Here is a 24,610-nt window from a genome sequence, read left to right on the forward strand (position 1 = left end):
GAATCACATGCTCTACTGACTGAGCCAGCCAGGCGCCCCACTTAGTACCTCTTAGTATTCTTGTCACTGTTTCCTTTTTGTTACCTTTTTTCAACCTAAGCCTAGATTTGGTAAACTTAAAAATCACTGCAAGATAGACCATCTAATATTTCAGGGTGCGGGAATCAAAGTTTTATTTATTTATTTTTATTTATTTATTTATTTATTTTAAGATTTTATTTATTTGACAGAGAGAGACACAGTGAGAGAGGAAACACAAGCAGGGGGAGTGGGAGAGGGAGAAGCAGGCTTCCCGCGGAGCAGGGAGCCCCATGTGGGGCTGGATCCCAGGACCCCGGGATCATGACCTGAGCCGAAGGCAGACGCTTAACGACTGAGCCACCCAGGCGCCCCGGGAATCAAAGTTTTAGAACAGAAAATGACTGTCTTTGTACTTGGCATTCTGACTCTATTATTATTATTATTACTGTTTTAAATGGGAGGCTTGGACCTAATTATAAATTGTCTTCTTCTGGCAATGACAAAAAGCAAAAAGAAACAAGGAAACCAGTTGCTTTGTTTGCTTTCCAAACATCATAAGGCAAAATTTTGTCAATTTATAAAGCTATATTAGAGATGATGCTTTTTCTCCCCCATCATGGCTAAATACACATTATTAAGATCAGAATGAGTTGCTTTCAGACTAGAGTTCCCATCACTAAATGTATTCCAGCAGAAACTGATGACCATCTGCCAGAGAAGAAGAATGAATTTTTGCATGTGGACTAGTTGTATTTTAAGTTTCCTTCCAACTATAAGGTATTTTAATTCTAAAATATGGAAATTCTTCATGACACAAAACTTCAATCACATGTCTTTTTAAGATGCTCATTTTCTATTAGCTTACTTGGTCATAACAGATACCCTGAACAGTACACTGTAAAAAATTTATTTTTATTTTATAGGTGGAGAAAACAGGGTCCTAAAATTGTTCCATCTGGTTAGTCTATAAAGTTGCAGAACGTGGAATAGGTTGCATTTTGCCTGGCACTGGTCCTGGTTTTTAGTCACCGCATCTCTGGGGCTGGAGCTCCGGGGCTGGAGTTTATAACCCAGAGAACAGGAGGGACAAATAGACATGCAATGCAGGTGTGAGGGTTTAGTCATACGCTGTCATTCTACATACATTCACGTGGAGGCTACAGAGGAGAGGAAATACACAGTGCTAGGTGAGATTGTGCATGGAATATCATGTAGGGTGAAGTTGAAAAGTGGTAGCTGTAGTCAGTTTTGGGTTAACGTGAGTATCTGAGGAGCCTTGTGAAGGATCAGACTGGTAAGAAATACAATGAACGGGGGCTCCTGGGTGGCTCAATTGGTTAAGCATCCCACTCTTGGTTTTTGCTTAGGTCAAGATCTCAGGGTCTTGAGATTGAATCCTACATCGGACTCCACGCTGAGTTGGGAATCTGCTTGAGATTCTCTCTTCACCTCCCTCTGCCCCTCCCCTGCCTCGCTCTCAAATAAATAAATAAGTAAATCTTTAAAAAAAAAAAAGAAATACAATGAACATGCTATTAGGGAAACATGAGTGCACAGGTCTGCATAGTCAGGTGAATGACATCTTGTGAGCATCCCATTGGCTGTGTATTGTGGCCAAGAGTGAGACAGAAGGTAAAGTTTGACTGTGGACTTGGCGAATTCTCAGCACACATGTTCTGCATGCCTTTTGTCCAAGGTTACAGTGGATGTAAATATCAACGGTGAATCCTTACAAATATAAGAAATTGAGGAAAAAGTAAAAGCTTCTTAGGATTCAGCTAAAATACCATCTTTATACAGACTTTTAAATCAGTTACTTTGAATAAAAAATTCCCAAATCTTAAGTATGGGCTTGATAACATAAGGATATATATTGGGCGTCATGTTCAATTATAAAATTCAGTTTTTCCTGAGGAACTCTATGGTCTGTGTATACGTATTAAAAACCAGATGGAAAATCCTGTCCTTTTTTTATTGTCTTCAGTGTGGCTTGTGTTTTATCACTTGCCAAGTCATGGCCACCTGTGGCTCTGTTTTGGCAGCTCTGTGTTTAGCAGGCCAGACATTCTGTTCACAGGAAGGGCCTCCTGAAGCCTAACTAAAAAGCAAGTAATTCACATGACCAAGGTTCTGATAACAAGGATTTGCTGAACACATAATTTGACGTGTTTTGCTTTGAGCAGACCCGCTATCCAATGCTTTTGTTGGCATCACTGCCAAAGACTTTTGCACACAAACAATTAGTAGCAAGTCGTTTGATTTTCCGCACAGGAAACCCAGCACAGAACAGCCAGTCCTCTAAAGATATATCTTCTTTTCCTATTGTTTTCATTCTGTTAAACTCCAGCCATTAACACATTAATGGACCAATTACTGGTCATGGGACTTTAGGGGTGTAGCACTCATAGTCCCAAGGCTCTCCCTAAACTTAGTTCAAAGTCCACTCAGAATCACTTAAAGTATAAGACGGGCCAAGACAACTCAGTAAATAATCTGACCAGAGAGTGTAGAAGCAACAAATAGATAAGATGCATCATTGACTAGTTCTTCTAGAAGATTCTAAATGATGCCATATTTTCATCCATTTTTGGTAGTTTGAAAAATGTCTTTACCCTTCAAAATGGTTTCTTCTGTACTTTGAATCCCTATGCTAAATGTGGCCTGACCTGTAACATGAATTTATTCAGCCATTTAACTTTGAGGGAAGATGATTGAGTGCTTCAGATCTCAGTTATCCTCACCTGTAAAATGAATGCATTGCAGAATTGATCCAGAAGATTCTTTCGGAAGTTTTCAGTTCGGTCTGTACATGGTATTCACCTGGGGGGCTTTGGAAAATGCTCTTGCATATGTTTTACTGCTGGAGATTCTCATTTAATGGTGTGGTCTGGCACGAAGCCTGACTAGTAGAATACCAAACACTGACTGCACTGCAGAATCACCCAGGGAGTTTTTAAAAATCGGAGCATAGTTTGTGGTATTTCTTAAAACTTCCCAGGTAATTTCAGTGTGCTGCCAAGGTTGAGAGTCATTGCTCCAAAACAATAGAATCTGTCATTTGACAAAAAATATTAAGGGACTTCGTGGATATGTTGGTGCTACATGGTGTAGGATTGCTCATGCCGTCCAGGTTGATCGCATTTTGTGGCTCTACGTAACTCTAAGCAAACATGCTCATTCATCCATGTACTCAGAAAACATTTACTAACTACTTCCTATATACTATGTTCTTTACTAAGTACTTGCAATCATGTTTAAAATGCTACCACTTCGTTACAGAGTTTCTCGAAATCACACAATTAAAAAATTGCAATACTTTACCTTATGGGCCAAAATTAAACTTTACTTCCAGACGAAGAAGTTCATGAATATACCTCGTTTAAAGGCTAACACACAATATGCATAAACAACAACTAGAAAATGAGCATAATCTTTGACCTGGCAATTCTCCTTCTAGCAATTTATCTTAAAGATAAAGTACACAGAGGTATTTAGGCAGAGATATTCATCACATCTTTAGAAAGCAGCCCCAAACACAGAACATGCACTATAAATTACAGTACAGCTACATAATGAAATATTTAGTCATCACAATTATAAATGTATAATTATTGACATAGAAATATTTTCATGATAATATGGTCTGGATGAATGTATATAAAAAAGATAACTGCTTTCCATTGTAGTGGGGTTAGGAATAATTTTAACTTTATAATTTTCCTTTCACTTACTGGTAATTATAATTATTCTACTATGCATTACTTATATTAAAAGTTTCAAATGATTATGAGAAAAAAACAGTTAAATGCTAAAGCAATTTTGGTTCTACTAACCATTCATTTGGCATTCATTTTTTTGTTTTGTTTTACCAATTTATAAAAAGCCTATTAATTATTCCATAAAGCGTTTTGTAATCTTTGTCCTGACGGAGACAGAGAAAGATAGGTGTTGTGAGTTTTCTGGGGTAGCCCAGTAGAACAGTGAGCTGGCTGGGAATTTAAGAGGTATTGAGAGAAAGAAAAGATTTATGGTTCTAATTGTCATCTAATTTATAGGATTTAAAAGTGACAAAGAAAAAAACACCCTAAAACAAAAAACACTATGGTAGGCAGAATAATCCCTCCCCTCGAAGATGTCCACATCCTAATTCTCAGAACCTGTGAATATGTTGTGTTGCAAGGTTAAGGTTAGAGGTGGAATTAATGTTGCAAATCAGCTGACCTTGAGATGTGGTGCGTGTTTTGGATGACCCAGGTGGGCCCAATGTAATCACGAGGGTCTTTATAAGTGAAAGAAGGCAGAACGAAGGGGCAGAATGAGACAGTGGGAGAAAGTTTTGGTCTGCGGGTGCCTGCTTTTGAAATGGAGGAAGGGGCCCCAGGCCAAAGAATGTAGACAGCCTCCAGACGCTGGAAAAGGTGAGAAAATGGATTCTCTCCTATAGCCTCCAGAGAGGAACTGACAACACTTTGAATTTTCACTCAGCAAGACGCGTGTTGAACTTCTGACCTCCAGAACTGTAAGTTAATAAATATGCGTTGTTTTGCTCATTTGAGTTTGTGATAATTTGTCACAGCAGCCGTAGGAAAGGAATGCAAGTACTTATAAAAAGCATAATGTGAAGATGTGGAAAAAAAAAAAAAAAACAACCCTCCCTGAAATGGTCCTACTTCGGCTTGTAAGTTTTTTCCTCATCCCTTTCTCCCTTTGCTCCTCCACATCCAGTTAGATGAAAGTTCTCACTGCCGCCTCCTATTTGCTAACAACAGTGATACTGAGGTAGTGGTGAAGCAGAATTTGATTTTTCTATAAACCAGGGAGAGTTATGAAAGAATGCATACTACGAAGTGCAGAATTGGGAAAGGATAGATAATAATGAGAGGGATTTAATTAAAAAAAAAACTTTAAAAAATATCTGTGGTACCCAAGAAGGAATTATTCTATTTCTTAAAATGGAAGCAAGGAAAGGAGAAAACTATAAATGTTAATGTAAGAGTGAAAATTCAAAGTAATCTAGGCTGGGGAAATTAGCTTCATTATGGCTTACGGACAGGAAGAAAAAAACCACGTACAAGATTGTATGAGGTCCTAGGGATTTTGCTTGGTTGTGGTTTGTTTGCTTGGCTGGCTTTTCAGTTGTTGGCTGATCCAGGAGGGCTAGAAGTGGCCATAAGGCCATGATGAGGGAATGCCAAAATGATACGCTTGAGCTCAATTCAGTAGCTGTAACCAGGAGTGGGGGTTGGGGGTGCAACCTCTAAGGAATGTCTGGATGGGGAAGTCAATATCTACAAAGGAGGTGGTGACCTGTCTGAATCAGAAAATCTGCATATTAGTTAACAAATTGTAATCTCGTGGTTGTTGCTGGGGCAGAAGATGGGGAAACGGACAAACCATTCATCTAGTGATAAAGGTAAGTGAGATCTGGGTGGCCTTATTTGCTCTGTTGACTATTGAACTAATTAATTCCCAGAACTTTGAGACCGATGGTTTAGTAGTGGTTTGTTTTGCTTTGTTTTTTGTTTTCTCCTTGAATGGCTGAAGTTGGGGATGAGTGAAGGACTTACCCTCACCTTAGCTTGGAGCTGGGAGAGGGAGAGGATAAGGGATGGTTAAGGAGAAGTGGGGGGGGGAGGGGAAGAAACTAGGAATACGTTTCGTGAATATACCAGTTATCCGACAACTCTAAGGATAGTGCACTAACAACAATGAGCTATATCCCCCCCTTTTTTTTAATCCCACATTTTATCACAGGCATTATTATGTTAAATTTTGTTAAGATGTTGGATTATTTGGTAAATATTCTCAAGTGCATCCAAAACAAGCATGAGTTTTAAAGACAAAATATTCAAGTTCTAAAGTCTGAATTACATGGAGGGAAAAAGCACAACTTCATAAGCAGGGTAGTAATTTGATGCGACAGAACCTGCAAGAGACATCTTAGCAACTCTTGGACTTTGAGCAAGTCTCTAATGCCTGACTTATGCTTATTACCAAGGCTGGAGTCAGATGGAGTCAGTCCAGTTCACACTTTGCTACTGATAAGCTGTCTTGCTGGACTTACGTGACCCTCATGTTTCTAATCTATGAAATAATTATGATGGAATGATGGTAATCAAAAGACTCATGAAATAAAAGCAAAAGTGCTAGTTGTACCCCACACCCTTGACTTACAGTAACTAATCTTATCCTCAGAACAACTTTATAAAATCACTACTGTTCTTACCCCTATATTACAGATAAGGGACAGAAGTACACAGAGGTTGAGTTGCCAAATATTATACACCTAGAAAGTGTGAGAGCTGGAATATGAACCCAGAATGCTGCTTACAAAGCTCATGCTCTTGACCATCACTTTATAATGTTCTCATCTTCTCATTGGATTGTCGTGAAGAATTAATTAGATAAATGTTTATATAACCATGTCTTCTCCTGTTTCATCCTCCTCTGTCTTTCCCTTCTTGAAGCGATTTTTAAAAGACCAAAGGAGAACTATTACCATCATTTTGTGTGGAACTATTCCTGTGTGCACTTATTTCTCTTCACATGTCCTAATATTAAAATGTAATTAAACATGTACTACCATACTTGATTCCATAGGCTTTCTCAACTTCGGCACTTTGACCAAGTTAATAGTTTTGACTAGGTAATTCTTTGTGGATGGGCAGCTGTGCTGTGTGCATTGTAGGATGATTATCTTCATGCCTGACTTCTTGTCCTCTACCTACTAGTGGCGCTCCAGTTGGGACAATCAAAAATGTCTGCAGACATTGCCAAATGTCTCCTGGGAGCAAAGTCAACCACCATTAAGAATCACTGTTCTAAAAGAAGAAAAATGCAGTGTATCTGTTGTACAGATTATTGATTGTTAGAAGATTAGTTGTTGAAAGCAAGTTGGTTTAAAAAACCAGTTGATAGTAAATTTACTTTGCAAAATTTTATCCTTGCAAAGTTCTTTAAACATCAGTTTTTGTCTTACTACTTTGTGTGGGGGCAGTTCTGGAAAAATGTAACTTTCACCCTTAAATATAGGTGAAGGGGCTGGGAAATAGAGTAATCAAAAACATTCCTTTAAATTACTAGGTTAGCAGCTCATTGTTCATATTTGCTCTTGAAAGATAGGACAACGGCCAACAAAGTGATTTGGGCATCGGGAGTCAGTAACTCAGTCAGCTACCTGCTACTCATGTTTTGGAGTTAAATGAGGAGGGGTGTATCAGTGATAATATTACACATAGTATATAGCCATTGAGTTAAGAAAGTAAGTATCTATTTGAATACAGCAGAGAGTAGGTCATATTAGAGACTCTATTTTCTTTATCACTTGAAAAACGTGCATGTGTGTCTATCCCTACCCCCTGCCCCCTGTTATTAGAGTTCCCTTTCCTTGTACCATAGTGCCTGAGTCCTGGAGAACAGAAAAACCTCTAGGCACAGTGTCCTAGAGTACTTTATGGCTCAGAATGTGGGATTTAGGGATGTATTTTTATCTACACATGGTAGGTTAGAGTCTCCTTTAAAAAAATACTTAGCAAAAAGCATTTCTTGCTCCTTTTAATGAATAAAGACTGCTATTTAATCAATAAGTTAAATCTGATAATATCATAACTATAAGAGTTGGAATATACAAGGTTATTGGAATAACAACAGAAAGACAGATGTAGGTGAGGATTGATAGAAGACCATTAATAGAAGAAATGCAGAAAATTCTACTTACATATCTTTAGATTTATCTGTCCATGCCAGTGGTAGCTGTATCAACAATTTATCATGAAATGTATCTCTCCTAATAAGGAATTCACAGCTCTTATTAGAGAGCTCAATATACATTGAGAAAGCAGTAGATGTTGTCATTATGTTTATTATCTCTTACTTCCTGACGGATTATGCTAAGGATGTCGAGATAGTTAAGTTGAAGAAGATGATGGATTAGCAGAATCAGAACGTGAATACTGGACTCTAATAATTGCAGATGAGAATACATTTGAAAATCTAAAAGGGAGTAAGATTAAAAAACACATTTTAGGGATATATAGGAAACCAAAAAAGTGCATGTGGGGAGGGAAAGAGTAAACAGCAGAACTGGATGCGGTCAGTGGGGCATAACTGAGCTCACTGGGGATGGAGCTACGGAAAGAGTCAAGTAGAAAACCTCCAGAAAAACATGGGTGTGGGTAAACCAGAGAATGAAGTGAGGGGAATTTAGAAAGATGATATTGAATAATAAGATCACATCCTAATCTTTCTTTATTATTCCCAAGGGAAAAAACTTAAAATTATTAAGAAACTCTCCCAAGGTTGGGTGGGGGGAGAGAGAGAGAACTTTGTTTTAGACAGCTTTAATTAGAAAAGATTTCTTTGGAACAGTCCTATTGAAATGATTCTGTATGATCTCCCACTAAACCTACATCATTAGGAACAAAAGATTTCTAGGAAGCAAAATATTTTAAGGGATTACCACTATAGTTTATTAGATTTACTTGGACTTAAAATGTTCACACTCTTCTGGTAGTATTAGTTGGGTCACTGGGTTCCATTCCTGAGGAAAATCTGTTGTAAGGCAACAGTAATGACAGTGAGGACTAAAATACCACATGAGCTTGCAGAGACTTTAAATGTCAACCAATACAATGTGTTGAAATATAACTGGAAGACTCCAAAGGCTAAGGTTTTACATAAAACCTTTAATGTCAGGAAATAATATATTATGAAATGTCATCCTTTGATTCTATGGATGAGACAACTACAAAGTTGTTTAATAAAATATTCCTCAAAATAATAAACATTTCAATATTGCTCAGGTTCATTAAAATATGTTCAATTTTATTTAATCCCCAAATGGGACTTTAAAAAGGATACATACTAATTCTCTTCTTTCTATCATGATCCTAATTGATAATATTGTCAGTAGGAAATAAACTTACTATGTAATGGGAAATTTGTGCTATATGTGACTAAAACTTTCAAAACTTTAGAAAGCATAGAATATCCTAAATTTCTACATTATGTGAATATATAATGTATAATAATGGAGGGTCCTATTAGTGGTAAAGGAATATTTCTGTAGCTGATGTGAGAAGTGTGTGTGTGACACACTTCTCTGCCTTGTTAACAAATATTTTGTGTAATGACACACATATATATATATATATATATATATAGGAAAAAAAGTTTGCTTATTCATGACATCCTATGGTTTAGCTTGTTAAAGTTTTATTTTTTTATAACTTTGCAATATTAACATGTTAATAGAGAACAAAATATGTAAAAACTTTGATTTCCTACTGCATAGATATGATTGAAAGGATGTACCTTTCTAATCTCTAGAGGGCTGTTCTTACTGTACAAAAATACATAAAAATGCTTGGTGACAAATTCAATAGTTGTAATAACATTACGGCTCCTTTCTCAGTCCAGAAAGATCCTCTAGGGCTGACTGTTCCAAACCATTTCATAAAAATTTTCCAAATTGATAAAATTAGTTATGCCATTATTGGCCTTCTGGACCATCATTAACACTGATCTTATAACAGAAATTGTCCTTGGCTAAAAGCTCACTTAAGTCCAGCTCCTTTGCAGAAACTCACCGTAAAAATGAGTGAAGACTTCTAAGTAGAAAGAACAGTAAGGAAAACATGTTTTGTTATGTTTTAAATTTAAAATGCTTACTCAAAATTTTCAAAGAAGTAGGTGGAAGCATGGGACAATCTGATCTAAAAAGGGTATAATAAGGTGATCTAGCAGGTCTTGCTGGCTTGTTAGTTTCAACCTACTCATTTCCTTGAGATTTGATAGTGACATCCTGGACAAGATAGCTTTCCATACATTACTTTAGTGGAGATAAATGTCAGCCATTATCTGAAATATAAATGCCTGGAATATGAATGTTGAAATATCTATTATACAATTTTGTTAAAAATGGAGGTGAAACAAAGTTCACAGAAGCCATTTTGAGATGGGCTTACCATGACTGAGAAATTTTGTCCTTTTGAGTTGTCAAAAAAAAAAAAAACCTATGGATTTTGTACAATAATCCAACAAAAGGCCTAATAGCTGCTGTACTCCATTATAACAGTTTTACTATAATCAGTAATGACTCATAATATGTATTCTCTAACCCTTTGTAAAGAATTGTCTAATACACTGTTAAATGTGGCCTGGATAACAGAGTAATGTCTTGGACAAAAATGAGTGTTGCATAAATACCATCCATTTTTGGGCATGTCAGTAATACCTTGTTTGGGTAGGCAACAGAGACTTTTGACGAGTCTACAAATGTTGTAAGACTCTCATCCATGTAAATCATGCATTTTTACTTGCAATACCATCAGCTAAAATCAGTAGTTCAGGAAGCGATTGTAACAGCACTGTAAAATCTGGTATCTGTATGGGCAGTGGCTCAAGGCTAAAGGGAATCAAGCATATAGCTGTGGAAACAATGGTATTAAAGGTCCTAGAGGGACAGTGGAGGCGAGTGTGGAAAGATTAGCTCATTCCACATCCTCCTTTGTTCCATGGAAGGTAAATGGTTGGGATGGTTATGTAGTGTGCAGTGTGAAGACCAGGAGGTAATGAGGCTTTGCTTCCTCAAACAACAAGCAATGAGGAAAAGTCAGTTCAAATAATTGAAAATTGCAGAACCATGTGCCATTCTAGCAGGAAGGTTTGCAGTTAATTTATCGTCTTATATTTTGTTACAAAGAGTGCTGGCAGGAAAACTCAAGGCACATAAACCAATATAGCAGTAGTCTATCAAATCAATTCATTTAACTGGAGAATGTGTGGAAAAGTATACAAATAGAAAGGTGATGTAAGAGATCCCCCAAACTGTATTTCTTGAAGCAGATGATAGAGCAAAACAGAAAACACTCACTTGGCTGTGACTCCATTTAAGAATTTAACTAGTGAATAGTGACCAAAGGTCCTGGTGCTAAGTAACTTTCCATAATTTAAGTTCCTAAGATGCAGGTTTGCAGAACATCTCTGTATCTAGATTCAGTGTTTTAAACTGGGGTTTGAAACTGATTATCCAGGAGATTCAATGCAAGCTACTGCTCTCCCAGCAAGTTGTGGCAGTAAATATCACAATGACCTATTTGGGTTTCCAAAAATGTAAGAGACCAAATATGCAGCTGGTTACAGTCAAATTCATTCTATAAAGATGATCTTCTGTTCTTCACCTCTTTAACATCCATCTAGTTTAGAATTGGTATTAGTCCATTAGGCTGTATCAGTTCTGGCGTGAAGCCTATAGTCTGTTGCTTACCAGGTCTGGTACTGAAAAAAAAATATAACATTGTATCCTTTCATTCAAAGCCTGTAATGTTCCTTTTTATCAAGATACCATGCTAGTAACTAGGTAATGTTGATGACAGATTCTATGAGATACTAGCAGTTAACCACTGAGCAAAAAAATTTTCAGTACAAAAATAGAATGGAGCCATGCTACCTTGATATCATGGCCCCCTTCACATTCTGGGACTATCAGCAATGCCAAAACAGGGTTATAAAAATTGTGGATAACTTAACATACAACAGTATAAATTTGTCAAACTATAAGCTTGGGTGTAGAAAAAAGTAGCTATTTCTTTAACTCCGTCTCTATTTGAGCCCTCATTTGTATCTGATGACAAAACATGGTCTTGGTCAATTTCTGGTCAATTTCTTGTCTTAGTCATTCTATAAACCTGGATGTACAAAAAGCAACTTTTATTTTTCTATAGCTCCACCTAATTCCCATTTCAAGTTTCTATTGTACATTCAGGCAGAAAATGTAGCCAATTCTCCTATGTTATGGTTGTATCTTAGTCTTTGTTTTGGGGAAAGTCATCTGTCCTTGGTGTTCATCTTTTGTCCAAATTGGCATAAGTGAAATGTTTAGTGTTCCATCTTATTCTATGGTGTCCGCCTCCTTCAAGCTGGCATATGCAGGGATGGACTTGCTTTTACCTGGGCTCCTGACTACCATCTGTCTCATTTCCTCCGATTTTTTTTTTTGAGTTATGACCTTGAAATAACTTGGAATCTACTGACCTGGTCCCTTCAAGAAACACATGGAAGGTTCATCTGATTGCCCCCCTCCCCTTAAATGGTACTGAAGATTCTGGGCTGCCTTGGGCCATCCATGACCCTGGACAACCTTTTCCGCCATTTTTTGCTCTATTGCTGTTACTCCAATATGACACAGTAAACATTTCCCATGGTGTCACTTTCCAGGTTTCCAAAAAGATATCAGGCACTGTTCTGAGTATCCAAATTTTTAAGGAATACAATATGCAACTGATGATGTGGCATTGTCTGTTTCCTTTTCCTCTGGGCATAATCCTGGAGAGTAGGGCAGCGTACAGGACTGCTTCGGAGAGACATGTACGCAAAAGCTCTTATTCTCTGGCTTCTTCCTTACTTCTTCCCAACTCTTGGATTCTTCAGTTAAGGGTAGGAAAACTGGATCTTAACATCACCATTCATTTTTCTCAAATACATTATTTAGGCAGATATTGCTTCCTTCTATCTCACTGTCTCTGCCAGGACTTTGACAAATACTATTTTGAAGCAGAAGGGTTGAGGGCTGCTTCTTCTGCACCCTGTCTGGAGAAGCTATGACCTCGCTCTTGTGAGGTGAGAAGCCAATGCTGCCCTAGCTGTTGCCTAAAATGGGGCTACAGTCATGATCCAAAAAGGCAGTACTGAGGTATAATACATATGGTGACTCATGTGAAAATATTATTCCCTTTGATATTTCCATTGATAACCAGATGTTTTTAATAAGAGCAAACAGGTACAATGCTTATATAAACATAATTAGGTATAAGCCCATTTGGGGATAATACCAACATCTATATTTACACCCTTTGCTAAATGTAAGACTCAGGCAAATGGTTCTGCTGGTGTGTGTGTGACAGGTCTTGCTTTGATCCACTCGAACATGAGTAACATGAAAACAGAAGTACCTAAAAGTAAAGTGATTTTGGTGTGATTTACAATCCATTCTCAATGTTGCGTACCTAATTAAAAAGTCAAACTCCAAATGAACACAACTCGCTGGCAAATCTTCAAAGAGATAATTTGTGAGTGGGCAAGGCATGCAGAGGCCATCACATTTCATCAAAAGATGAAAAAGGCAAGGTTGGTGTTCTTGTGTGAAGTGGAATTTGTTATATAAAGCAATAAGGTACATGATTTGAGGCTAACTGGTAAGCTGTTTGACCAGGCCAGTGAAGAAGAAAAATCAATTTTTATTTTCATTTTCTTTGGCTTTTTTTTTCCTTCTATCTTTTCATAGGTCTGCTCACCATTCAATTTTTTAAGGTTTTTAGTTTTCCACCATGATTACTGCCCAGAACAAGCAGCAGCTAGGTTAGAATGTATCACGAATATTTTCCCCTGAAATTGAAATAATTCTTTGTGTTATAGTCCTCTAGCTTTTATCAGAAAAAGGAGACCGTGAAGATGTCTGGGGCTGTCAACTATCTTTATATGGTCTCATAACTACTTTTAAAACAGAGTCACAACACCTATTTGGAACACATCTTGGAGGGTTCATCTTTCCTAGCTAAAAGCCCATGGATATCCTAAATTTCCAACATTATTTCCCTTGATAGAATCCTACTACTTCTGTAAGAAGAAATGTAAGCAGCAGCTCTTCATACAGCATAGGCAAAAATTAGAAATCATACGTGATCAAATAGCCCAGAGATAATTTTAAACTTTGAGTATTATAGTAGTCCTTTTATTGACATATGTCTGGTCCTTGCTTCCTGTCCTTCTTATTTCCTTTTCTCCTTCTATTTAATAATTAGACTTATAAACTCAGTTTTGTATCCTGTGTTATGAACACTTAGGTCATTAAGTATTGTATATAATTTTTGTATGGCTGTATGATACTCAGTGGTACGGATATATCATGTTAAAACCATTTTCTAATGTGCAATGTTTAGATTGTAACCTTATTAAAAATAGCTCTGTAAAATTACCCTTATAATTTTTTTGGTGCATTCTTATTCTTTAAGGTAAATTTCTGGGTTTGGAACTACTAGGTCAGAATTGTGAGCATTTTAATTCATTTTGATACATGTTAGGTTGCTTTCCAGAAACTTTATACTGATTTAAACTATAGGTTGGCATTGTTCCTCCAGAGAAAGAGGTTTTTTTTAGGATTTGGTGGAAAAATTTGTAATAAGTCGTATGATATTAATGATTACGGTTATGTTAACCTAGACCTGGCATCTTTTGGGAAGGGCCTATGCACTATGCAAGGAGAAAAAGATGAGCTTTTCTCTGTGTTTCCTTAGAAAATGGAAAAAATGATGTTTGAATGAAACATAATTCACTTATACATATAAACATATATAACCTTAATCCATACTTTTAGCCTCCTGACACTCCAGAAACTTTCATTTATGGTCACATAGAATTTCTGATTATCCTGGAACATTATATATATAATTTTTTTTTCCCCCTGTGCTTCTGCTCAGGTTGTTCATAACTCCTGGAATTCTCTTACCTAAGTCCTTCCTTATCCAGTGCTTGAGTCAAATCCATGTCCTTGGCAAAGCCTGCCAAAAGATCTTACTTCAATTATTTAGAATCAGCTACTCATTGCTCTATTTTACTTCTGAAATGAACTTTCTTCTACTTCCTTGTCTGTCAGAGTTTTCCACAACTAGATTATAATTTATGATGCATTAATGGTTGTATTCACAATACTGTCCGGCCAGGGCTCTGCATGTAGTAAATGATCAATCAACTTCGATTGAGTTGAACTGAAATGACCTATAAGGATTCCAGGTATCCATCAGTCATGCCTCTGGACTTGGGAAGTAATTGTACATTATAATATAGTGTGGGCCAAGGAGCAGGCTTCACTGGGGAAGGGAGAATTTCATACAAAAAAAGCAAAGCATCTCTTCCCCTGATCCTCCCGTTGTGTTGTAGAGAGCCATGCAGAGGATGGGGCACAGCTGTGTGGGTATATATTCTGGGGGACAGACCTCACCCCACCCACTGTAGTTTTTGTCCTTTTTTTAGGGTGCAGTCCCAGAACCAACCTGTCTGAGAGAGAAAGACATTCTAGAATTGGGTTACCAGCTATCCAGCTATTTAGTAATTCTTCCAGAAATGTCAGCTGCACAGCACCAGGGGGCTTTGGATCAGTGGGATGTTATGGCTCCTCACCCTGGGGGAAAGGAGACCTTGGTCCCTTGAGAAGCTAAGTTCAGGTGCAGCCTTCCACCTGGGGTACGGAGAGAAGCACCTTTTTCTCTTTCTCAGGATCCAAAAAGGATCCTTGTACAGGCTACCCAGAATGGGCTCTGTGGTCCCTTTTAGACGATTCTGCTTATTGCTCCATCCTTCACGTAGGACGCCTTTTGAGACCCAGGCCAAATCAAATTACTATGTTTCCCTTCTATTTCTTTTTTGTTTGTTTGTTTGTTTAAGATTTTATTTATTTGACAGCGAGAGAGGGAATACAAGCAGGGGGAGTAGGAGAGGGTGAAGCAGGCTTCCCGCTGAGCAGGGAGCCTGATGCGGGGCTCGATCCCAGGACACTGGGATCATGACCCGAGCCAAAGGCAGATGCTTAATGACTGAGCCACCCAGGAGCCCCTGTTTCCCTTCTATTTCTATGACTTGTTGTTTCAGGAAACATTTAAGTGCTCTTACATTTTAGGTGATAAGTGAAGGAGAAATAAAAATACGTAATGTAGTTTTTGCCCATAAAATTCTTAATGTCCAATGGGGCTTTGTTCTGATCAATTCAGGAAGCAAGTTTTAAAAATCTATTTTTAGGCTTAAATTTTTAATTTTTTATTAGCTTATTAGTCAAATTAACAGGGAAAATAAAGTCAGTTATGGTAGATAGGTTGGAAATATTACAAGTATTGTACTAAACAGCACTATGACTATAATCGATCTTCCTGAACAATTTTGCACTTTTTTTCTTTTTTTACATGAAAAGTCTTCTGTTTTAACTTTGAACTCATGCCCTCTCTGTAGTCATGAGTTATATGGCTATAGAGTCACTTCTGAAATGAAAACTAAAATCTTGAAGCATATTTTTTTTTAAGATTTTATTTATTTATTTGACAGAGAGAGACACAGCTAGAGAGGGAACACAAGCAGGGGGGGTGGGAGAGGGAGAAGCAGGCCCCCCGCCGAGCAGGGAGCCCGATGCGGGGCTCGATCCCAGCACCCCGAGATCATGACCTGAGCCGAAGGCAGCCGCTTAACGACTGAGCCACCCAGGCGCCCCTTGAAGCATATTTTTATTCCTAATATATCCACTTAAGTTTCTCTGGATTTTGAAATATTGATATCAATGAGATGCACGAGGGCAAATATTTACAGTGATAAAAACTTAATATACTAACAAATTCTGATGATGCTCTGTTACCCTATAATGAGACACATGCATAGTCCTGGTGCTCTTTGCTGTTCCAGCTGCTCAGCTCCCTCATACGACGCTGTGGCAGACTGAAATGCGAGGCTCCCGCATCTGCAAGCCCTAGACTGACTTCAGGGGCTAACCTGAGCCCCATAGCACTCAGGGAGCAAAAAGGAACCATTTTTTTCTGGGGTGCAATAAACAGTATTCCTGGGATGGATTTACTAAAGTAAATGATAAAAAAAAAAAAACAAAAAAAACCCCACTAATATACACTTAGGAACGAGCACATGAATATTCTTATGGTCAGAGAGGGTCAGTTTCTAGCCACTCACAGTGGATTTGGTACTTCTTACGCAAAACACTCCACTTTTTGTGACTCAGTATTCTACATCTCCTCTCCTGGGAGTAAATGGATGCCCTATTTAGAGACTATCCCTAAGACTATTCCCCAGCTTAGCAGTATTTTTTAATGACAAGTTGTTAACCGATCTGATTTGAAGTTATTTCAGATACAGAGGGAGAGTAATGGCAATATTGACATTCTAGAATCCTTGCTGGGCTAGTGCCAATTTACAATTTACAGCTCTTCTCTAGAGCATTCTGTAAGTAGAATTATGCTACATTAGGATTAAAATCTCTAGTAGAGGCAAGTAAAGGTATGGGGTTCAAATGTGGGAATGACAGACTGCCTGGAAATTTGGCCAAGATTACAAGGAGTAGCACTGACTGAATTCACTCTTGGAAGTTGGACCCAGCATTTTGCTCATAAAGACAAATTGGACAGGCTGATGAAAACATGAAAATAAAAAGTAGAAATTAAAAAAACCCTGTAAGATAATTTTACTATCTGAATTAATAAATATAAATTATATACATAGATACAAAAGGAGCTCAGCATTATGCCTTCAAGTATTTCTTACTCAACAAATACTAGTTCTGTTCTTTCTTTCCCACCCCCCACTCCAGCTAGTGTGTCTGTGGGAGGCAGGGGTAGGAGGGAATCCTAGAGAAGAGCCCTTGCAGGAGGAACAGGATTTGGACATGGAAGCATGGAGGAAGCACAGCCTGGATGGTGTACAAGTCCTATTTAAAGCCTAAAGATGGGAAGCATGTTGCAGTTTGACTAGACTAGAAAGGACCCAGAAGTAAAGGATCAGGATGGAAGATGAAAGTGATACCATAAACCCAGATAACCCTGAATTTGCGATGCTAACTTGGATAATGATTATCAGTTAAGAGTGAAAAGGTAGAGGGAATCCTATGTCCCATAAGGAGTCTGTACCAGGTAATTCTATGGAACCAGTGAGGATGTGGAGACTGGCCTGCATACAACTGCATATGAGGAATTATGTTAACATCAACAGCACGAGAAGAACGTATGCAGTGGGAGACATCAAATGATCTGAGATTGGATTGCCTCCTTAGTAACCCCCCCCTTTTTTTTAAATAATTTTTAAATAACTCTTATTCATTGTTGGGTAGAACATAGGAAATAATCTTTATATAAATATTACTTTAGAGACAAATACTTAAAAAATACGCTGTTGCAAGTTACATAATGATGACTAACCTGAAAAATGAATTTATTACATAAAAATACATTTACATAAGCACTAATGTTAAAAAGTTTCTAAATTTTTAAGAAAACTATACAGGGTGAGCCGAAGGAGAAAAAAAATTGAAAGGGATTACATTTCAAATAATTGTATAAAAAGAGTTGTCATTTTATTCTAGTTAAGCATAAAAGATTTTTTTTAATATTTCACAAGTTTGAAGGCTTCTATTAAAATGTTTTTTTGAAATGTTTCAACATAGAGATATTATAGAAATAAGTGTGTTTTTGCAAGCTGGTGCAGCCACTCTGGAAAACAGTATGCAGTTCCTTCAAAAAGTTGAAAATAGAGCTACCCTATGACCCAGCAATTGCACTACTGGGTATTTACCCCAAAGATACAAATGTAGGGATCCGAAGGGGTACGTGCACCCCGATGTTTATAGCAGCAATGTCCACAATAGCCAAACTATGGAAAGAGCCAAGATGTCCATCGACAGATGAATGGATAAAGAAGAGGTGGTATATATACACAATGGAATATTATGCAGCCATCAAAAGGAATGAAATCTTTCCATTTGCAACGACGTGGATGGAACTGGAGGGTATTATGCTGAGCGAAATAAGTCAATCAGAGAATGACCTGTATCATATGACCTCACTGATATGAGGAATTCTTAATCTCAGGAAACAAACTGAGGGTTGCTGGAGTGGTGGGGGGTGGGAGGGATGGGGCGGCTGGGTGATAGACACTGGGGAGGGTATGTGCTATGGTGAGCGCTGTGAATTGTGCAAGACTGTTGAATCACAGACCTGTACCTCTGAAACAAATAATACATTATATGTTAAAAAAAAAAAAAAGAGGGGAAAATGAAGGGCGGGGATCGGAGGGGGAGATGAACCATGAGAGACTATGGACTCTGAGAAACAAACTGACAGTTCTAGAGGGGAAGGGGATGGGGGGATATTATATTAGCCTGGTGATGGGTATTAAAGAGGGCACGTACTGCATGGAGCACTGGGTGTTATATGCAAACAATGAATCATGGAACACTACATCAAATCTAATGATGTGATGTATGGTGGTTAACATAACATAAAAAATAAGTGTGTTTTAAGGATAGGGGCTAGATCTGAAAATCCCATGGGTCTTCATTGTTTTTCAGTATCCTTGCTTTTTTTTTTTTTTTAAAGATTTTATTTATTTATTTGAGACAGAATGAGAGAGAGAGAGAGAGAGCGCACATGAGAGGGGGGAGGGTCAGAGGGAGAAGCAGGCTCCCCGCCGAGCAGGGAGCCCGATGCGGGACTCGATCCAGGGACTCCAGGATCATGACCTGAGCCGAAGGCAGTCGCTTAACCAACTGAGCCACCCAGGCGCCCCCAGTATCCTTGCTTTTAAGGTTGACTAATCTGTACCTTAATGTCACAGTAACTTTAAGGTTATTAATAGCATTCCTCTAGAAGGGGAGACAAAAAACCTCCACAAAATATACTTGAAACTGGGGTGAGGTCTTTGTAACTCTAAGCAGCAGCCTGTGTCCTGCAGTAAAAATGGCATCAGCGTAGAGTGAGAATGGCAGGGTTCTAGACTCTTCTCACCACTTGGCATCTAATCTTGTGGTTTAGGCAAATCCCCCGCTTCCCTTTTCTCTGAGTAATAATAATACCAGCACTTTACATGGTTTTTGTGAGGACTGAAAAAATAAAAACTACTTCTTGCCTTCTGTGAAAATGCTGTTGAATACTAAACAGACAAAACAAATTTAAGTCCATTTAGCATACAAATGGATTGGCTGCTTCCAGAATTAAGTTCAGCAATAAACGTACATGGTGAATTCCTTTGCAGAAAAACCTTTTCAATGCATTTATCAACACCAACAGATAGCTATTGTGAGTCTATTATAAAAGGCCGTGATACAAAGGAAGTGTAAGATCATGTGCCATCCTCAGATTTAGGAAATAGTAGGGGAAAACATGTTTGTTGCAAAATTACATCTTTTTGTCCAAGATAGTACATCCAGATTTCAACCAACATGACAAGAATGAGCTAACATTACTATTACAACCTATTTTATGAATGTATGAACATCCACAGCATAATAAACTTAGGGCCACAGGTACCCAATGTTAAACTTGAAAAGAAGTCCTCTTGACTCTTAAATTTACAGAAACCTTTGCATAGACTGGGAAGGCTGAGTCAGATGATCTATAAACTATGATTAGTCATTGTTAACACCAGTTTTAAAGCTCATGAATCAAATGACATTTTGTTTTCATACCAGGGTTAAATCTTTTCATCATTTTTCTAATGTCAAACAATCCTCTATATAGTTAAAAAGTAACAAAAATTATTTGCATCCTTGTGATTATAAGCTAAATTAACTGTCTCAGACATGTAGAAAAAGATAATGCTGCTTGAATTTATAAGCATGATTAGATAATGCATCACTCATTCTGAATCAATTGCTATAACATTACTTGAAATGAAACAACTTTGCTTGCTCAGATAAAATGAAATAATCGTGATTTGTAAGAGTTAAAGGTGAGTGTTAAGATTGTGTTTGAAACACTTAAGAAAAATACAAAGATGATCTTTAGAATCTGAGTATTTCTAAATTGTGTGTATATATATACAATCTTCAGTCTGACAAAAGGTATGGATCTGTGAGCAGCAAATGTGTGTAAGAAAACTACTGGATGCCAGTGAGGATAAAAACCACCCCAAAGAATGACAGTTAACAGTGTCTGGTGCTCATCCAGACAGAAATAATGCCTAACCCCACCCCCCCACCCCCCCACCCCCCCGCCCCAACAAGAAAGGAAAGCCTCAACATAAATGAGACCTTGATGAGGGAACATGAAGGCCTCGTCCTTGTCTTGGTAGTGAGGAAAAATTAGACCTGGAATGATGACTACATCTAATAGATGATCAAAAAGTTTTAATGAAAATGGTTTTGCATATTCAGAAGGTTTTTTTTTTTTTTAATTTTAAAGTCAAAGTCATGGTAACATTGAGTTTATTTTTGTAAGACAAAGTTATATACATGATAAAATTATTAGCAAGATAATGAGCCTAATGAAGTTATATTGTAATGAGAACGATTTAGATAATGTATGAAGTGCTTCGTTATCAGAAAACAACCGTGACACCTTATTTCACATGATACATTTGAACTAGCATCTTGCCCTCAGGTGTCCAATGACTTTTAGCTTGAGATAGTGAGTTCTGGAATTCCTTACCCACAAATACTTCAGAAAAGTTCCCATTTTAAAAGCCAAGACTTCATTAAATACACGAATAAGGACATGTTTGAAAGATGTTACCTTCTTCAAAATTGGTGCATTTCTGCATAACAAATTCTATGACCACAGAAATAAATATACCAGTAATTAGCTTCAAGAAGTATTATTTCATCTGAGAGGAAAATATTAAGTTATAATTAAGCGATTACGAAGTAACTTAAGTAAGTACTAAAACTGTATGTGATACCTTATTTCTGAAAACTAAGACATAAGCTTATATTTTGTACCATTGCTCAATGAGTTGAACATAAGAACAGTTCTCGCCAAGTCATGCTTGGCATGTAAGTAAGCACTGAAAAAGTTCTGTCATGTTTGATTTTGTTTATTATCACTTTTTTTATGTCTGGGTACAAGCTCAGATTTGAATATAAAAAGCCGTTGCAGTTGACAACATTTGAGATAAAAGGTGTAAACAGTAAAATTACTTACAGCAAATATATAAGTTTTACAGTTTAAAGAAATGTTTGAAAAATTCACATCAAACACAGGTAGAAACCCTGAGCACTCGTGTAGAACATTTGAAATTTGGAGAACACAATTTTAAGTTGATAGAAATGGAAACTTCTTAACTTTGCTAAATCTTTACTCCACAATTTTGTTAAGAGTGAGTCAAAGGGGAGATGTTTGGCTTAAAAGTTTAGGTATGAGGTATAAATATAAATGTGTGTGGGGGGAAGGAGCAGTGAGTAATCTGCATCGATAAATTTAAACTATGAATCAAATTTAACGGATCTGAGATCGTTTCTATATATATCCCCAAGAATAAGGTATTTAACAATATTTAATATTTGATCTTCATTATTGTGCCATTAACAGTTTAACGTTTACTATGAATTGAGTAGGTTTTAAAGATCACTGAGAAAACAGGAGACCTGTGGTCCTATCCATAAATACTATAACCTGCATGAATTGTAATCCATTTCTGATAAGTCTTCAATTGTTCTATGTAGTGGGCAAACATTATTCTTATGTATAAATGCCAACAAAAAACTTTCCTAAAGGAGAAAAGGCAGAGTTTAATTTTTAAAAAAGCCATTTCTAAAGCCACCATTTGACTCCCAAAGCACCCATATTACAGTCCAGTGCAGTTTTTACTATAATCTATGGTGTTCTATCTTTGACACATGAAAGCGGATGATGGCTGCCATTTGAAATTAGGCTCTGGGGCAAATTGATTGGAAGATGAATTAGGATTCTTTGGAATGTTGGTAGCTCAATTTCCCATGGTTAATGGAAGTTTCCATGTAGTAAGGAGTTCTTAATTAAACTGTGTTAAGGGAAGAACTGTGAAGAGAATATTATAAATTCATGCCTGTGTATTTCTTCAATGGTAATTCCTTACACAGAAAATATGTGTGCTATCTTTTCATAGGTCCCCTTCATCTAGCATACTTACAGAATGGGAGTGTTTTTAAACATCCTGTAGGGGTGGCCTGTTGCAGTTTTGTGTGTGTGGTTTTTTTTTGGCCTGCATCCTGCTCCTCCAACCTCACCTAGAGCCTTCACTTCCAGTGCCACCTGCAATTTAGGGATATACTGGAGTCTCTTAAAATACCATTGCTGACATTCCGTTTTCCACAGTCTGTCTGTAACCACTAACTTTGTATAACTGCACAATTGCTTCCTCTCAGGGCTCTGTGGACCGTGTTCCCCTCTCCCGGCTTCCATCACAGATTTTCTTCCATCTCTTCTTTCCCACAAAGATGTAAAATGAAGACTATGAATTGCCGCATTGCCGCCTTTAAGGGATATTATGACTGCTCAGCAGGTGTGGAGGGGCAATTTGGGATTTTTTTCGAATCCTGAGATCTTTTTAGGACCCTAGAAATAACATTTTCAAAAACAACAAAAAACTGATTACATGCATTAATGGATGGCTAATATACACAAGTGATGAATGAGAATCAAGCTAGAAATACTAAATAGGATAACTCCATTGTAAAGTTGTCACTAAACAGTTCCACTTTTTGAAGTTGTAGTAGGTATGGGGTCTGGTAGAAGGCATAAGCAAAAGGAAGTTAGGAATAACAAGCGGATAGTTGAAGGAAGAAAGGAAAGGGGGCCTGGAAGAAGACATTTTGTGCAGCAAGCACTACTGACCAAAGGCCGCTTCTTGATTTTCCTTCTTGAAAATCAGTGTGAAATAGTGTCTGTGGCTTAGGATTTTTTTTTTTTTTTAATTGGCTTTTGGTTTTAAACTTAGTGTGTAAACAACTTCTTTTTTTTTTTTTTTTTTTAAAGATTTACTTATTTGAGAGAGTGTGACTGGCAGGGGGAGGGGCAGAAGGAGAGGGAGGGGCAGAATCTCAGACTCCCTGCTGAGTGCAGAGCCCCACAGGTGGCTTGATCTCAGGACACTGAGATAATGATCTGAGCCGAAATCAAGAGTTGAAAGCTCAACCAACTGAGCCACCCAGGCGCCCCTAGCCTGTAAACTTCTTAAAATATATGCAAAATGTGGCATTTAATTTTTTTTTCTAAGTCTCACCCTGGCATTTCCTAAACGGTGATGAGGTGTTACTGAAACTGGCATTAAGTTCTTCTTCTAGAGTAAAATAAGGTACAGCATCTACAGCCTTTGAAAAGAAAAGGAGTCCTGACCTTAACTCGAGGAGCCATTAATTTAGATGACAAATCTGTCAAGAAATAGCATGAAGGAGAATCGTTAGGAAAAGAAAAATAGCTTTACCTCTTTTGAGAATCACAGGTTTGTGTGAGTAAGACAAATGTTACTAAATAAAAGATGTTCTTTAGGATAACAGGTGCTTTGGCATTAGATATTTACCCATACATAGTTATTAGATGGCAAATAGGAATTGCATCACAAATATGGAATTCAAAACAGGAGTGCAGTTATTAATGAGTGGGCTAGGATCATGCTAGAATGTGTGCTGGGCGAAGGTTAAGATTTACAGCAATGAAAAAATGTGGGATGACGAAGAATAGAATTTCAAAATGACTTGGAACTTTGATATTTATGAGCCACTTCATTTCTTCCTACTCCTGTCTGATAATCAGGTGAATGCTGCTATCAAATCACAATTTGCTTTTTTAGTCAAAAGAAAATTGATAAAAGCCTAAGGTATTTTATAGGTTTAAGGTATATAACATGTTGATCTGATAAATTTTTATATTACGATATAATTATAAAACAGTAGTTAACACCTCTATCATGTCACATAATTATTTCATTTTTTTTAAGATTTTATTTATTTGACACACAGAAAGAGAGAGAGTACAGACGGGATGCAGCAGAGGGAGAGGGAGAAGCAGGCTTCCTGGTGAGCAGGGAGCCCAACTTGGGGCTTGATCCTGGGACTCCAGGATCATGATCTGAACTGAAG

This window comes from Halichoerus grypus, chromosome 12, assembly GCF_964656455.1.
Source record: "Halichoerus grypus chromosome 12, mHalGry1.hap1.1, whole genome shotgun sequence".
Taxonomy (NCBI): Eukaryota; Metazoa; Chordata; class Mammalia; order Carnivora; family Phocidae; genus Halichoerus; species Halichoerus grypus.